Source organism: Pseudorca crassidens, chromosome 11, assembly GCF_039906515.1.
Source record: "Pseudorca crassidens isolate mPseCra1 chromosome 11, mPseCra1.hap1, whole genome shotgun sequence".
Classification (NCBI taxonomy): domain Eukaryota; kingdom Metazoa; phylum Chordata; class Mammalia; order Artiodactyla; family Delphinidae; genus Pseudorca; species Pseudorca crassidens.
Window position 1 is genome coordinate 63,333,626 of NC_090306.1, and position 17,404 is coordinate 63,351,029.

At 32.6% G+C, this 17,404-nt stretch overlaps 1 long non-coding RNA gene across 1 annotated transcript in view; it reads left to right on the plus strand.

The window, feature by feature from the left end:
• The first annotated feature begins 5,252 nt into the window (after positions 1 to 5,252).
• LOC137202876 (uncharacterized) overlaps positions 5,253 to 17,404 on the plus strand; it is a 52,187-nt gene continuing 40,035 nt past the window's right edge. The window contains exons 1-2 of the long non-coding RNA XR_010932812.1: positions 5,253 to 5,302; positions 9,500 to 9,653. This is a non-coding gene — a long non-coding RNA (uncharacterized lncRNA). The remainder of the gene's footprint in view (positions 5,303 to 9,499; positions 9,654 to 17,404) is intronic.

Genomic DNA, 17,404 nt, shown 5'->3' on the forward strand with positions numbered 1-17,404 from the left:
AGAATAATTACCACCATATATTGGACAATCTATATAATAAGTAATATTGATACCCAGCACCATGACAACTTAATAGCAATTTGTGTCTCAGTATGTTGGCCACAAGTTGAAATAGGCAGTATAAAAGGATTAGAATTCCAAAATCAATTATGAAAATCACTGATCTTTCAAAACCAGAAAGGAAAATAAACAACAGGCATTTTAATAGTCTTAATTCTAATGAAAAGGAAGACCTCTCTTACAGCATTTTATATACTTTATTTTGCAAAGTTCACATATTCTCCCTATATTCTCTGACAGAAAAAAATTGTTGACAACAGTTGACTTTTATTAGTTTTGGAGGTACTTTGGCTAACTTGATGAAATCTAGGTAAATGCCATGAACAGTTAAGTGGCTCAGTTCAGTTGTTAGTATTTACCATCCTTGACATGTGTTTTAAGGAGTATCTAGTAGGGGAAAGATTATTTATTATTTCCTTTTTGATTTAAAAGTTTTAATGACTCCTTTTTTTTTTTTTTTTTTGCGATACGCAGGCCTCTCACTGTTGTGGCCTCTCCCCTTGCGGAGCAACAGGCTCCAGACGTACAGGCTCAGCGGCCATGGCTCACGGGCACAGCCGCTCTGCGGCATGTGGGATCTTCCCGGACCGGGGCACGAACCTGTGTCCCCTGCATCGGCAGGCGGACTCTCAACCACTGCGCCACCAGGGAAGCCCTAAAGGAGTAATCTTAACTTAGGCTCTCATGATTAACACTGTTCAGACCCAAGCAAATCGCTTACACACATCCTTCCTTCACCTATGTTGTAAAAACAAAAGGCACTGCATTCAAATGCCATGAAGTTTTATAGGTCAGAGACAAACACTGTTTATAGCTGCAGTCAGAATTTCAGCAGTAGAAGTCCTTATGTAAGTAAAAGACGGATAAATAGACTTGTCAATCTTTCCTTTCAGATGGCATGAATGGAATATATTCTTGCATACCAAAGTACCATTTCTCAGTATTGTCTAGTATCAAATTTTTGCCTTATCTTTGTATTGCAATTTGTGGTTCTGGTATTACTCATGTATGAGTAAGGTATTCCCAACAGTTGTTTGACAGTTGAAGAATATTTTTCACTTCAAAAATCCCCCTACATTTGTGTACATGTATGTATAGACATAACATGTGCAAAGCATAATACTGATTATTTAAATGGGCAACTAGATGGGTACTGAATACTAAAATTGTGCATCAATTTATTTTCTTAACCAAAACCAGACAAAGATATCACAAGAAAAGAGAATTACAGGCCAATATCACTGATGAACATAGAAGCAAAAATCCTCAACAAAATACTAACAAAATGAATCCAACAACACATTAAAAGGATCATATACCATTGATCAAGTGGGATTTATCTCAGGGATGCAAGGATTCTTCAAAATATGCAACTCAATCAATGTGATATACCATATTAACAAACTGAAGAATAAAAACCCCATGATCATCTCAATAGATTCAGAAAAAGCTTTTGACAAAATTCAACACCCATTTATGATCAAAACTCTGCAGAAAGTGAGCACAGAGGGAACCTACCTCTACATAATGAAGGCCATATATGACAAACCCATAGCAAACATTATTCACAATGGTGAAAAACTGAAAACATTTCCTTTAAGATCAGGAACAAAACAAGGTCTACTCTCACCACTATTTCTCAACATAGTCTTGGAAGTCCTAGACACGGCAATCAGAGAGGAAAAAGAAATAAAAGGAATCCAAACAGGAAAAGAAGAAGTAAAACTGTCACTGTGTGCAGATGACATGATACTATACACAGAAAATCCTAAAGATGCCACCAGAAAACTATTAGAGCTAGTCAGTGAATTTAGTAAAGTCACAGGATACAAAATTAATACATAGAAATCTCTTGCATTCCTATACACTAACAATGAAATATCAGAAAGAGAAATTAAGGAAACAATCCTATTTACCATTGCAACAGTAGGAATAAAATACCTAGGAATAAACTTACATAAGGAGGCAAAAGACCTGCATGCAGAAAACTGTAAGACACTGATAAAAGAAATCAAAGATGACACAAACAGATGGAGAGATATACCATGTTCTTGAATTGGAAGAATCAATATTGTGAAAATGACTACACTACCCAAGGCAATCTATAGATTCATTGCAATCCTTATCAAGTTACCAATGGCATTTTTCACAGAACTAGAACAGAAAATGTTACAATTTGTATAGAAACACAAAAGACCCTGAATAGCCAATGCAATCTTGAGAAAGAAAAATGGAGCTGGAGAAATCAGGCTCCCTGACTTCAGATTATATTACAAAGCTACAGTAATGAAGACAGTATGGTACTGCCCCAAAAACAGAAATATAGACCAATGGAACAGGATAGAAAGCCCAGAGAAAAACCCACATACCTATGGTCACCTAATCTATGACAAGGGAGGCAAGAATATACAGTGGAGAAAAGACAGCTTCTTCAATAAGTGGTGCTCAGAAAACTAGACAGTTACATGTAAAAGAATCAAATTCCCTAACACCATCCACAAAAATAAACTCAAAATTGATTAAAGGTCTGAATGTAAGGCCAGACGCTATAAAAATCTTAGAGGAAAACATAGGCAGAACATTCTTTGACATATCGCAGCAAGATTTTTTTGACCCACCTGCTAGAGTAATGAATAAAATAAAATAAAATAAAAACAAAAATAAACAAATGGGACCTAATTAAACTTAAAAGCTTTTGTATAGCAAAGGAAACCATAAACAAGATGTAAAGGCAACCCTCAGAATGGGAGAAAATGTTTGCAAATGAAGCAACTGACAAAGGATTAATCTCCAAAATATACAAGCAGCTCATGCAGCTCAATATAAAAAAACAAACAACCCAATCAAAAAATGGGTGGAAGACCTAAATAGACATTTCCCCAAAGACATATGGCTATCCAACAAACACATGAAGAAAAGATGTTCAACATCACTAATTATTAGAGATATGCAAGTCAAAACTACAGTGAGGTATATCACCTCACAGCAGTCAGAATGGCCATCATCAAAAAAATCTACAAACGGTAAATGCTGGAGAGGGTGTGGAGAAAAGAGAACCCTCTTATACTGTTTTGGGAATGTAAATTGATAGAGCCGCTATAGAGAACAGTATGGAAGTTCCTTAAAAAATAAAAATAGAACTACCATATTACCCAGCAATCCCACTACTGAGCATACACCCAGAGAAAAGCATAATTCAAAGAGGCACATGCACCCCAATGTTCACTGCAGCACTATTTACAATAGCCAAGACATGGAAGCAACCTAAATGTCCATCAACAGAGGAATGGATAAAGAGGATGTGGTATATATATACAATGGAATATGACTTGGACATAAAAAGGAACGAAACTGGGTCATTTGTAGGGACATGGATAGAACTAGAGAGTGTCATACAGAGTGAAGTACTTCAGGAAGAGAAAAATGAATATTATATATTAACACATATATGTGGAATCTAGAAAAATGGTAGAGATGATCTTATTTGCAAAGCAGAAATAGAGACACAGATGTAGAGAACAAATGTATGGACACCAAGGCGGGAAGGGGGCATGGGATGAATTGGGAGATGGGGTTGACATATATACACTATACATACTATGTATAAAAAAGATAACTAATGAGAACCTACTGTATAGCTCAGGGAACTCTGCTCACTTCTCTGGTGACCTAAATGGGAAGGAGATCCAAAAAAGAGCAGATATATGTATACATATAACTGATTCAATTTGCTGTACAGCAGAAACTAACACAACATTGTAAAGCAGCTATACTCCAATAAAAGTTAATTAAAAAATATTTTCTTGAGCGTATATAAGATTTAATTAAATTTTCAAAAATAAATAGATTTTCAGAATTTCAACTAAATCAAATAATTTTGATATATAAGGTAATATATTTAGACACAAGGTATATGAGCTCTATTTGTACTCCTGCTATAGGCCTAACAAATTCTAAAGGCAGATCTGCTTAATCTATGTCATTTATCTTCCTAGATTGTAGTAACAGTTAAGAATAAACATTTTATTGATCAGAACTATTACTACTTGTGTTTCTGTAAGTGGGCTTAAATTCCAAAAGGAAAACACATGAGCAGAGGGTGAATTTTGCTTCTTGATAAGGAGAGAGAAAAAAAAGTGGTAGAATCATTTCTTTCACAAAGAAGTTTAGAAATCTGTAGCTGTTTATTATTGCTTATGTCTTGAGTATTTAAGTCACACTTCACCCTTGAGCGGAATATTTTAACCTTAAAGTTCTGGAATCAGCTGAGACTACTCCAGTTTGCCTAAGGGAAAGGCTTTTGCTTTTGTGTTGTTGTTTTGGTTTTCTTTTCACAACTGGCCTATAACTTTGAATGTCTGTAAACTCAGGGAAGAATCTGATTTTCCGGCTGACCTACATTCTTAATATGAGTTAGCTGAGACCCCAGCGCTAAGATTTGTTAAGATTTGTTGAGAGTAGCCTCCGTTGACTTTGGCTTTGATTTTCATATTCAAATTTCAGGTTCCCTATGAGACAGCAACAAGTCATAGGAGTGAGGGACGTTATACAGTCCTTATTTGCTCTGGTATACTCTCCGTCTTCTGCACTACAATTTTCACTTGAAATAAATGTCATATACTTTATTTCTTTAAAAAAATATATTTTGGTTAAAACTTTTGAGCCATTATTATGTGACAAAAACACTGTTAAAATACTTTCTATGTGTTAGCTCAGGAATCTCGGTAAAAATTAATGAGCTGGTTAAAAGCACAGGCCCTAGAGCCAAAATTCTTGGGCTAAAATCTCACTTGGCAGCTGTGTTCCCAGGACAAGCTACTTAAACTCCCTGAATCTATACTCCTCATCTGAAGAGTGGAGACAATAATAGCACCTTTCTCACAGGATGGTTGTGAGGATTATTTGAGGTATTTGTTAGATGCTTAGAACTGTGTCCAGTACATAACAAGCTCTCAGTACATTTTATCTACTCTTATGATGACTCTGCTGTGATGTTGGTTATGTTTGCATGTTGGCTGGTTTCTCGCTTTGCTGGAGACAGTCTGAAGCCAGCAAATCATTTCAATTATGTTTCTTTGTGCAAACTGGAAGCATGCAGTTAAATCTATATAAATCAGTCTAATTTAGCTATTTATAAAAATAAACAGTTAGATTTATGGAAAATTAAGACTTAAAAAATCACTTCCAGGCAGCCACTTACAAAATATTACTCATCGAGAAGGAGCTCCATGCATGGCCACAGGTAATAGACTTTTCTATAACTGCTCCATCATTTAAATATTAATCCTTTTAAAAATAGTGAAATTCAATTGACTTTAACGATTTTTTTTGCAAGAAATAAAATAATTTCAAAATTATAACCACTAATATCCTAGAGATTTAGATATCCTCAGGGTCCATGCCACATAATTATTAATGATATGTAGGGTAACATTCATCTACTATATTGTTGCATGTAAACGGTGCTCCCTTTTGACTAGTAAATCTGATCTAATGTAGAGTAGTGAATTACAAAATAATAAGGAATGTTTTCCTATTGATTTCATTAAATATTTAAAATCTTTTTCTCCTATAAAAACAAAACAGTCTCTTTTAATGGATAATAATATTTATTCATAATGTTTTCTGAGGCTCTTATTTGAAAAACTAATGGTAAATCTTGTCAGCTCAGTTTTTTGGCAGCCTACAAGTACAATGCATAGATTTAATGGATATCAGCATAATCACAAACTGAGAATATGACTGATATGATTGCCACGTTAATATATTTGTTTTTAATAAAGTAAAAAAGATTAATGTTGAACATGCAGAAAGTCATTGACTTTTCCTTCTGGTTTTTATTTCTTTTTTTTCTTTAAAGTCTGGGTATCTTTTTTTTTTCTTCTTTCTAATGATTGACTTTGAATTGGAACTATCTATAGGGTGCCTTGAATTGCTATTACATAGCTCAGCAGGGACCTTTAACACCTTCTGTAGGGTTGTACAAAATATCTATTTAATCCACTGACAGAATGACTGTGTTGCTTTGTTCTGTTACCTTATTTTGTCTCCTTGCATTATTGTTTTTATTCAGATGGTAAATCACAGTACATTGTGATGGAAAGTCACTATCTCTCAGTGAAGGATCGTTCATACCCACATCCTAAATAATGGAAACTTCCTACTGTCTTCATGAAGTAAATAAGTTATTGTGGGTTCCTTCTTCCCATACCAAACTTAATTCTCAGGTAGTATTTTAATAAATTTTATTGGGACATGAAAGTCAGATATTAATTCTTTTTTCAAATTTAGGAAGAAAGGCCAATAGTTTTCAATAAATGACTATACCTTATGCTGGGGTTAGGTGATTTTCAATAAAATACAATACAGTTAAAATAGTGCAATGATTCCTCATATATTTATCACCGAGTTTATCTCTTTATATACATTACCACAATTTCACATCACATCCTCAACCCCAAATCAAAAGTAATTCATTTGTTAATACCATCTAATATTCAATTGTTCACCATTCTTAAATCATTACAATTCAATGAAGAAAACAAAATATGGAATACTCTACTCACACCAAAAATTTCACATGTCTGACTCTTTAAAATCAATCCCTTTCTTTATTGTTCAACCTCTGGCAACCACTGATCAGTTTTAAGTTCCTAAATTTACCTTTCCCAGAATGTCACATAAATGAAATCATGTAATGTGCAGCTTTTTGAGTCTTCCAACTTAGTAAAAAACAAATTATTTGATCATATATATTGGGTCTATTCCTGCATTCTGTATTCTGTTTTATTGGTTTTTCTATTGTTATACCAATACTACATTGTCTCGTTATGTCTTGAAATCAAGTAACGTAAGTTTTTGAAGTTTGTTCTTGATTTTGAAAGGTGTTTTTTTTGGCAGGAAAGGGTATTTTTAATTCTTTTTATCTCTGTCTTAATTTTAGAATTAGCTTTTACCAAAAAAAAAGAAAAGAAAAGAAAAAGACCCCGCTGGGATATTGATGGGTATTGCATCGAATCTACATGTCAGTTAGGGGAGAATACATCTTAACAATATTCAGTCTTTCCATTTGTGAACATAGTTTTTCTTTTCACTTATTTAGACTTCATTTATTTTTGTCATTGATGTTTGTAGTTTTCAGCATATAAATCTTACAGATATTTTTAGCTATATACTTAGATATTCCATGTTACTTGTTATTATAAATAATACCTTTTAAAATTTTAATTTTCAGTTTTCCTTTGCTAGTGTTTAAAAATACAAATGATTTTTAAAAATTAACTTTGTATATGGTGATGTTGCTTTATACTTATTTGTTTAGTAGCTCTTTTTTAGATTCTTTAGCATCTTCTATGTAGATAATCATGTTGTGAACAAATAGAGAAAACTGTATTTCCTTCTTCCCAATACCCATGCATTTTATTTATTTTTCCTGTTTTACCGGATGGACTGGGCCCTGTTGAATTGGAATGACAATAACAGATACCCTTTATTTGTTCTCAATCTTAGGAAAAAATCATCAAATGCTTTTTCTGCATCTACAAGGTGGTAATATTTTTTTTTCTTCTTTAGCGTGAATTACATTGTTTTTTTCTTCTTTATGGTGAATTACATTGTTTTTTTGTTTTGTTTTGTTTTTGTTTTTTTATGTATATCCAAGAGTGGAATTGCTGGGTCATATGGTAGTCCTATTTTAAATTTTTTTTAACATCTTTATTGGAATATAATTGCTTCACAATAGTGTGTTAGTTTCTGCTTTATAACAAAGTGAATCAGTTATACATATACATATGTTCCCATATCTCTTCCTTCTTGCGTCTCCCTCCCTCCCACCCTCCCTATCCCACCCCTCTAGGTGGTCACAAAGCACCAAGCTGATCTCCCTATGCTATACGGCTGCTTCCCACTAGCTATCTATTTACATTGTTTAATTAAAGAAAAATGTTTAACCAAGCTTGCATTTCTTGGATAAACTTACTTGATCATGATATATTAGCTTTTAATAGATTGCTGAGTTGATGTGTTAATGTTTCACTATAGATTATCACTTGTATGTTCATGAAGGATAGATACCCTTTTTTTTTTTTTACTTCTTATGTCTTTGTTTAGTACAATGATAAAAATACAAATAATCTCTCGGGGAGAACAGAGAATGTATAGTCAACTCAAATGGGGAGGTGGGAAAAGGCTTCAGGGTGACGTAGTTGGAATGTTGAGTCTTGAAGAAGAAAGTTTTGGAAAGACAGGTAATATCACAGGAGAGGGTAGAAAACATTAACTGTACTTCTAAAATGCATACTTTAATAGCTCTAGTACCCTGGAATAGACAAATACATCAAAATTAGAAATGAATAAAAAAGTTTAGAATCCAACAAGGAAAAGGTCATAAAAATAAGTCTAATAAGGAGGATATAAGAATACTAAAAGATGGTGTAACATTTTTTTAAAACAAGTTAAAAAAAGAAAAAAAACATAGCTCCTACTCTAATTTAGTAAAACCAAATTAAGGATACCACAGAGAAAATGAAAACAAATATTCCAAACAAGAATTATAATCCTTCACTATTCATTTTAAATGGTCAGCACACAATATGTAAGAATAGAGTCAAGATCAATGGCAGGTAAGACTGGAAACTAAGTCTTTTTTTGCAGGAGACTACAAACCTTAGCAGAGTAAAATGTTAGAATTTTTAAACTGATTTCATTGCTATGATGAATAAACAATTTATCAGATACTGCTGAATGTATATACTTCCCCCCAAATTTGTGAATATATATACACAAATGAATTTAAATAATGAAGAACAGATTTTACCAATTTGAAATCTGAAATGAGTGCTTATTATGAGAGTTACTATTATCATTAATGTAAGATATCTGCAAAATAGGAAGAAAGATGAAAGGCCAATTGTCAGTTAGTTTGAAAGGAAGCAAGACACTAATTAATCCTTTGAGTATCACTAGAAAATCAAATCAGGCCAAGTTTGCATTATTTATGTAGTTGCGAACTGAAAAAGCCCAAACAGAAAGAAAAATCTTAACAGTTCTTCTAGTACTTGGCTTAAAACAAACAAACAATTTTTTATAATATTCCATAACTAGTTACATAAAGGGATATGCAGAGCTGTGACTATATTCTTTAAGATGATACCATGCAAATGTCTATAATCAATTTTATAGCCCAAGGGGGGCTGAATTATTTGCATTTGTATCATTTTGTCTTGTTGATAGACAACCTAGCCACACAGATTGAGGCAATTTTCCAAGTTGTTATTTGTTTCTGTCATTTTCAATTAATTTACTATTATTTTGGTAACTGTTTAATTTGGCTGTGGAAAGAACAATGAGTGCTTCTACATTTCCCAGCCAACATTCTCTCTACATGAAGCCATGTGACTATGGCGAATGGATTGCTGATGGAAATGCTCTACACTTCCAGGTATGGTCCACCAAATCTCCTGTGACAGCCACCAATCCCCAATCATTTCACAGCCAGATGCAGAGGATTGAGTGGGAAGACTTGAGAATCTACTAGATGGAAGGGGCATGGATTCCTGAATCACCACATGGAATCCGGCTGCCAGTTGGACTGAGTAAGAAATAAATAAATCTGAGTGAGAAACAAATCTTTTAATTTTAAGGCAAAGAGACTTTGGTATTGTTTGTTTCAGCACTGGTATTCTCTGATACCATGAAAAAAGATATAATATTTTGAATGATAAAAGTTCTGATTTCAAATATAATGAATCATTGGCTGGGCAAAATGAAGAAAAAGTTTTGGGGTTTTTTTTGCTTACAATTCTTTTATTTTAATATTTGAATTTTATTTTATTTTTTATATAGCAGGTTCTAATTAGTTATCTATTTTATACATATTAGTTTATTTATGTCAATCACAATCTCCCAATTCATCCCACAGAAAAAGAAGTTTTCAAGTTTTTACATCGGCTAAATAGTGGTTGCATACTCTATCTAATGTTTGCTTCAATGTTGAGAATAAAATAAAAATTGGATACAGTGTAAAAAAAGAGGCAACACAGGTAAAGGAATAAGACAGGTTTTAAGAAAAATATCCAAAATAATGGGATGATTTCACCTACGGAAAGAATACAACATTGTACCTTCAAGAATATTTTAGGCTAAGCAGCAGGACCATCAATCCAGCTGAAAACAATTAAGATTATTAGTGACCATTAAAAAATAATAACTTAATTAACATGGAGCCATTAGTAAGATACCAAGGAAATAATCCATGACCTAGCCAAAATCTAACTGATGTGGAAATCCAGAATTAAGAATGGCAACATTACCCTAGGCCTTTGCAAGCAGTTGACAAATGCAGTGAATTTAAGCTTTGGTTTAGGGATTACAAGAAAATGTCTAGGATTTGCCTAAGATTGAAAATCAAAAGGCAGAAAGGCTAAAAATGAATGAATTCAAAAGTTAGAAATAGGAAAATGAATAAACCCAAAGAGTAAATGACTGGAAATATTAAGGATAAGAAGTAAAAATAATGAAATACTACAAAAACAGACAAAATGGAATCAACAAAGTTGGTTTTTGAAAGAGGAATCTAATAAAATAGACTAATCTTCAATGAGATTTAATAAATTAATATATAATGAACTATATACTAACACATTTGAAACTTCATATGAAATAGACAAATTTTAGAACACAAGTTGTATATTGACAAAGGAAGAACTATAAATTCTAAATAACTCCATAACTGAATTAAATCAAGAGTTAAAAACTTTCTTTGAAGAAAATTCTTAGTCTACATGGCATCACTAATAAATTTTAACTTCTAGGGTCATATGATTCTAATCTTACACCAACTGTTCTAGAAAATAGAAAAGAACATATGTATACCAACAGTATTTATAAGAGTAACATAACCTTGTATCAAAAACAAATAAGGATAGTACATGAAAATAAATTTACATGCAAATTTTACCCATGAACATAAATGCAAAAATGCAAACCTAGCTATTAACAAACCAAACTCAACAATGAATAAAAAAGGTAATATAATCTATGTTGTTACGTTTATTTCATGGATTCAAGTTTATTTAAAATTAGTAAGTCAATTAATATAATATACCATGTTAAATTTGAAGGAAATACAACATTATGTGAATAAATGTAAACAAAAAATTAACTATTTTGCTTGTGCATGACTTTTGGCACATGTGTGTTTGATACTGTTGTGTATATGCCTAGCAGTAAAATTTCTGGCTCATTCATGGGGTAAATGTACATTCAACTGTAGGTGATATTACCAAATAGCAAATATCTTTACCTAGTTAGGATGCTATCTTAAGGCTGTCCTTTGAGAAACAGAGTTTGTAATTTTAATATAGTCCAATTTGTCAATTTTTTTTCTTTGTGGAAAATTTTATTTTCAACAAAATTTCCTCTTCCTCTCTTCCTCCCTCCCTCCCTCTCTTCCTTCCTTCCTTACTTCCTTGCTTCTTTCCCTTTTTCTTTTGGTCTTTCTTTCAGTGTGGCAATGCACACTAATGTCTTCTAAGGTGAATTAAGATTGAGTTACAACATTTGCCTCAATAAACAAATATCTACAAGACTGCAATTCCATTCTATTGAACATAAATATTCTAATTTCTAAGAAAGTGTATAAGGGGGATGAAATCACAGACAGGAGGTAGAAAAACAATTGTTTAACAAAAATTATATAAAGAAACTATTTTCTTGACAAAGAAAGAAAAAGAAAGTAGTATTTAAAATGACTCATTTATGAATTTTGAATCATTGTGCATCTGAAATTTGAAAATAACAGCTCTCCTGATATGCACAGGCATTAGGTAATTGGAAATGAGACAATTTAACGTTGTGTTTAAGACTGTGGGTTCAGAGTTAGACTGAGCTCAAAACTAGGGTCATGCATGTATTATCTGACTGACCCCAGAGAACTTCTAAAATTCTCTGTGCTTTAGTTTCCTCATCTGTAAAATGAAGATAAAAGATATCCTCTTACCCTATGTCAATAAAATGTTCTCTCATGTATTAATATAATTACCTTACAGTTTTTCTTTTCACTTTTATGTCTTTAGTCTATCTAAAGTTCAAGCTTCATGTGTAATTAGGTAGAGATTTAATTGTATTTCTCTTCATATTACGATACAATTTTTGTAATACCATCTACTACGCAACGCGCACTGTAATGTTTAAGCCCTTACGTGCACTTGGGTTGATATCTTAGCTTGCATTCATTTAAATCAGTCTAATTTTGTGACATTACCACACCATTTTTATTACTATAATTTCAAATTTTCCTGTATCATTTCTTGTATAGAATAGAGTGTATTGTGTTACTTCCCCAATACAATGAAAGCTCCTGAGGTTTGAAACCAAATCTCATCATATTGACTCCCCAACAACTAGGTCACAGCCAAGTACACGGTAGAAAATCAATAAATATGAATAAATGAAAAATGAATGAACGAAAGAAACAGAATGTACAGATTATGTGTATAATGTTCAGTAAGCCAAAATAAATAACCAATTGTGGTTTTGTGCAATTATACCAAAGGGATGTATTTTATAAGAAGGATGTAAGATATAAAGAAAATAAATTCTCATAGAACAGTGTGAGATATGTAAAGAGAAGAGATGGTATATATACTCATTCCTTCTAAAAGGACAAATCATGTCACATTGATACTATAAATCAGACTTTAAACATAATGTTTTTAATATTCAAATTAATGCAATCTTGTATTAGAGTTATTATACCATTACTTTATTGGTGTTATGTTTTATTACAACTAGGACATTGTTGATTTTGAGTTTGAAAATTAGTACTAAAGGTTATTAAAAAAACTCAGCTTTTAATATGGGAATTTAGTTATATTGCACTACTAAAATTTTTAAGCTTAGCCAATACTAATTGCTAATTAGACATCGTTTGCAGGTGCAAAATATGAAAACATTTTATAAAATTGTGAACACTTTATATTTTAAATGCCTATATTTTATATAAAAAAGAAATATTTGAAATGATTTGCATTTTAACTTTTTAAACCAAAGAGTCAACAAAATTATAATTTTTCTCCTTTGAAAAAGAATAGTTACATTTCTAAAATTTCTAGGGACTCCTCAAACTGATCCTTGTCTGGCTCTACTTCTATCTACGTCAAGGACCAAGTGTTCCATTGGCACCTGTTCTTGCCATTAGCACCTGTTCTTGTATTGAAAATTATTTACTATACACAGTTTGTATACCCACTCCTCCCAAATGAAGTCACTTTTTTGCAGTTATACAAGCATAAAACAAGGCAATGTGCAAAAATGTTCAGAATGTAAGGAGGTAACTGCATGTATTGACTTACTGATTCAGTTTAAAGGGAAACCAGAGACATGTTCAAAGTTATGGTTTCTTGGGGTCTGTAGAGACTATACAGAGCTGTGAATTTCTAGAGGTTTGAAGAGGGATGGAGTAGAGAAGGAAAAAGAGAAGGGAATTAAAGTAGGGAACGGGCAATTTATTGAATGGACGTGTTGAATGTCTACCACGAGCCTAAATCCTTGCTTGGTGTTTTCATATGTATTTTCCCATTTAGCAGTCACCCAAATGCTACACAATATTATTTTCACCATTCAAATGCTATTCCTTTCTTAGTGGGATAACTGAAGCTTAGAATCAACACCTGTCTGAGTTTCCAGAGGCTGTCCAGGAAAACCTGAGTTAGAACCCAGACCTCCTGGTATTCCACCCAGCAAGCTCTCCACTACAGCAAGAGTTCAAGGCCAGATCTAAAGTACAGATATTTTCTTAGAAGTGGCAGCATATTATTTGTAAATATTACAAAATATTATATTATATCAGTTCCATGAAATCTACACCCAAATGTTCATCATTTACTCACTAAATTTTAGTTGACTTACCAGTATATGGACAGATTTCTCAATTCTTAACACATACTTTTGCTTTTTGTACATTTCATGTCATAATTTTTAAAAATAAAAATACATGATTGCTTCAAAAAACAAAAACACTGGCTTTGCAAAGACATTCTTTGTGTGTGCGTTTTTGTAAATAAAAACAATTTAGAAATGATTTTAAGTTAATGTTGTTACAAGGGAGGGGATTACAGTTAGAGAAAGCATGCTGTACTTTTCTAACATCTGAAGCAAATTATGGTATGTTTTCCACTTGTTCTCTCTGTGCTTCCTCAAACTCTGAAAATTCAGTTTAATATTTTAAAGTATTAAGAACCTAATTAGTAGTAAGATGGTAGGTCAGCTGCAGGGTAGATAAAGTTTATTATTAGATTTTGAAATTTGAATATTTTAAATTCTATTTTACTTTTATGTTCCTTTCTCTAAAGCAGTTCCCTTTAAATATACAAGAGTAAATTTCACATCTAAGGGTCAAATAAGATTTTATGTATTTCCCCAGAAAGGATCCATGTGCTCTTTGATATTTCTATGTTTTCTACTATGGTTTTACTTTCAAAGAAAAAAAGAATTTAGTTTGTTATTCAGATAAGCTTTAAATTTTTCTAAGTGTGATAAAAACTGTTATTTAATCCACTGAGTTTTTGAGGATTATCATTTATAGTAACTAGCCTTGCCCAACTATGCTTGGGTATCTCCATTTTATGAATTAATACCATTAATAAATATTATGTATTTTAATAGCATTCATTTTGGCAGTACTTACTGTATGCTAGGCAATGTGCAAAGAATCTTATATACAGTATTTTACCTTTAATCTGTACATTAGCCCAATATGGAAACTAAATATAGATGATGGGAAAACTGAGGATCAAAGTAGTCATGTGAATTAGATAAATCACATAGTTTGTAGGGAGCAGACTCATTATACCAGGCTCCAGAGGGTGAGTAATTACAGTTCTATAACAGGTACACAAAAATAGGTATAGGTATAATGGTGTTGAATAGCCATTCCTATGATATATATGGAAGGTGGTTTTACTAGCAACTAGTTGCCCAGTAGCATTAGTTGATGACCTCAGCTTGAGAATGGAAAAAGGAAACAGACTGGAGGAAGGAAAGAGGATCTTGAAAGCTGAAATGTGAACCCTTGAATTTCTTGCTTCAAACAAATAAAGGAAAACTAGTGTGTCTATTGACACAAACTTGACTATTTAGACTAACACTTAAATCAAAATGCTTGAGTCTGTTGGGAAAAAAATAGTTGTCAGTCAAAACATGCTAGTTTTTTAGCTTTTTTTTTTTTAGGCTTGGCAGTGAAAACAGACAAATTAGTAAATATAGATCCAATCTGAATTGTAGATTTTTTCCTTCTTTTATTCTTATGATTATGAAAGGTAAATGTCCAAAATGTTGTCATATAAACCTAAAAATCTTAGATGCAATGGGCAATCTGACAAGAAGGTAACACCTTTTTGAATAACGAAATGAAACTATTTAAGTTTCTAGCCCTACATTAACATAAAACTCCATAGTAGGGGCAGATTTTATCTGAAAAAGTCACCCTTCACAGGTCTCATTTTTTAACCTCTAATACAGTATATGGAATGATGTTCAAATTTACATCAGAATTTCTGTACTTGGCTGAAATCACAAGGATATGAATGAAAGATCCTTTGTAGAGTTCTGTGTACCCACTGGGCACCCAAATGAAAAAATCAATGGCAATTTAATATGTGTAGTGAGTTTGGCAGGGGTTGAGCAAAGGAGATAATTAAAGGTTGAAACACAAGGGCTTTAAGAAAAAAAGTAAAAATAAATAGGATAATTTAGCCTGGGGAAAAAGAAATTAAGGAATAATTTAAGAATGGCCTTCAGAGATATGAAGTCTATTTTAGAAATGGTGATAGCTAGTTGTTTCCTTTTTCCAAAAAGAAAACAACAGAAAGAAATGGAGTCAATTTGCTGTAAGCCATAAAAAGGGGGAATATTTTAAACTGTAATAGTTATAAAATATTATTTTCCAGATTTTTTAGTAATAATAACTGAATCTATTTCTTTCTTTTTTAAATTTTGGCCATGTGGCACGGCTTGCGGGAGTCCCCCTACCAGGGATCGAACCCGTGCCCTCAGCAGTGAAACCTCAAAGTCCTAACCACTGGACCACCAGAGAATTCCCTGGATCTGTTTCTAAGATATAAACATGTTTGCATACACATAGATACATATATGTGTTTGTGTGTGTATGGTAACATATTAATATAAAGAATTTTAAAATTAGATAGATCCTGAATGATTATTTGTCAGCCCCTGGCTGTACTCTGTAATCATTGCTGGTTGAGTAACTATTGTGGACTTGAGAAAATAAAGATTCTTCTTTCCCATACTCAGTCTCTTTAGTGCAGAACTTCATGACCCCACTGAAGGTGAAAATACCATCATCAGCTTCAACCTTGAGTCAGAATAATACCATATGTCCCTACACATTATTTGAATAGAAAGTTACTATCAGATTTTACACAGTCAAGATTATTATCTAGACTAGTAGGAACAGCACTTACTGAGGAATGGAAGATTCAGGGATCAAACACTGAATTGAAAGACCAGTCTTTTTTTTTTTTTTTTTCAAGCAGGATGGCTTCTTTTTTTTTTTTTTTAGGATGGCTTCTTATACATAAAATAATTGCATTAAAATAAAGGATTTCCCTAGATGTGGTTTTACAATGTACTTTTAGACTTGGTATGCAAAATGATTTTATTTATGTGATACATTCCTTTAACTCAATAGCTCTCTGGTGTTCCTTTTTCTTTTTCAAATTTAATTTCCTCCCTTGAAGATGGGAGTAATATTTCCTTTTCTGTCTACTTCACAGAGTTCCTATGAGGACTAAATAAGGTAATAATGTGAAAAATCTTGAAAAATTATAAACTTCTAAAAACATTAAGCATCCTTGATCATGATTTTATTTGCCCTGTGTAGTAGGTAAAACCGTTCTGAAATCCATGCACTGGAGATATGGGATCAGCTGCCATGCTTGTTTGCTTGTTTCATATTGGAAAAGAATTTGACAATTGTGAGTTATGTTACTCAAACTGAACTAATAAAATTATCGGAAGGTGCCTGAGTAATGCTGAAACTAAATCTTTGTAACAAGTCTTTCAAACTGAACTAATAAAATGATCTGAAGGTGCTTCAGTAATGCTGAAACCAAATCATTGTAACAAGTCTTTTCATGGTGTTTTAGTTGCAATTCACAGAGCCCTACCTTGGCTAATGTGAGAAAGTAGAATTCATTGAAGGAAGAACTGAAAACCTTAACTAGCACAGAGCAAGAGCTAATATAGCCCCACAGGCTGAGGGAGCAAGAACAAATTGAGTCTCCTATTGCTGCTTTGATCAATCAGCTCTACTCCCCCTCCCCCA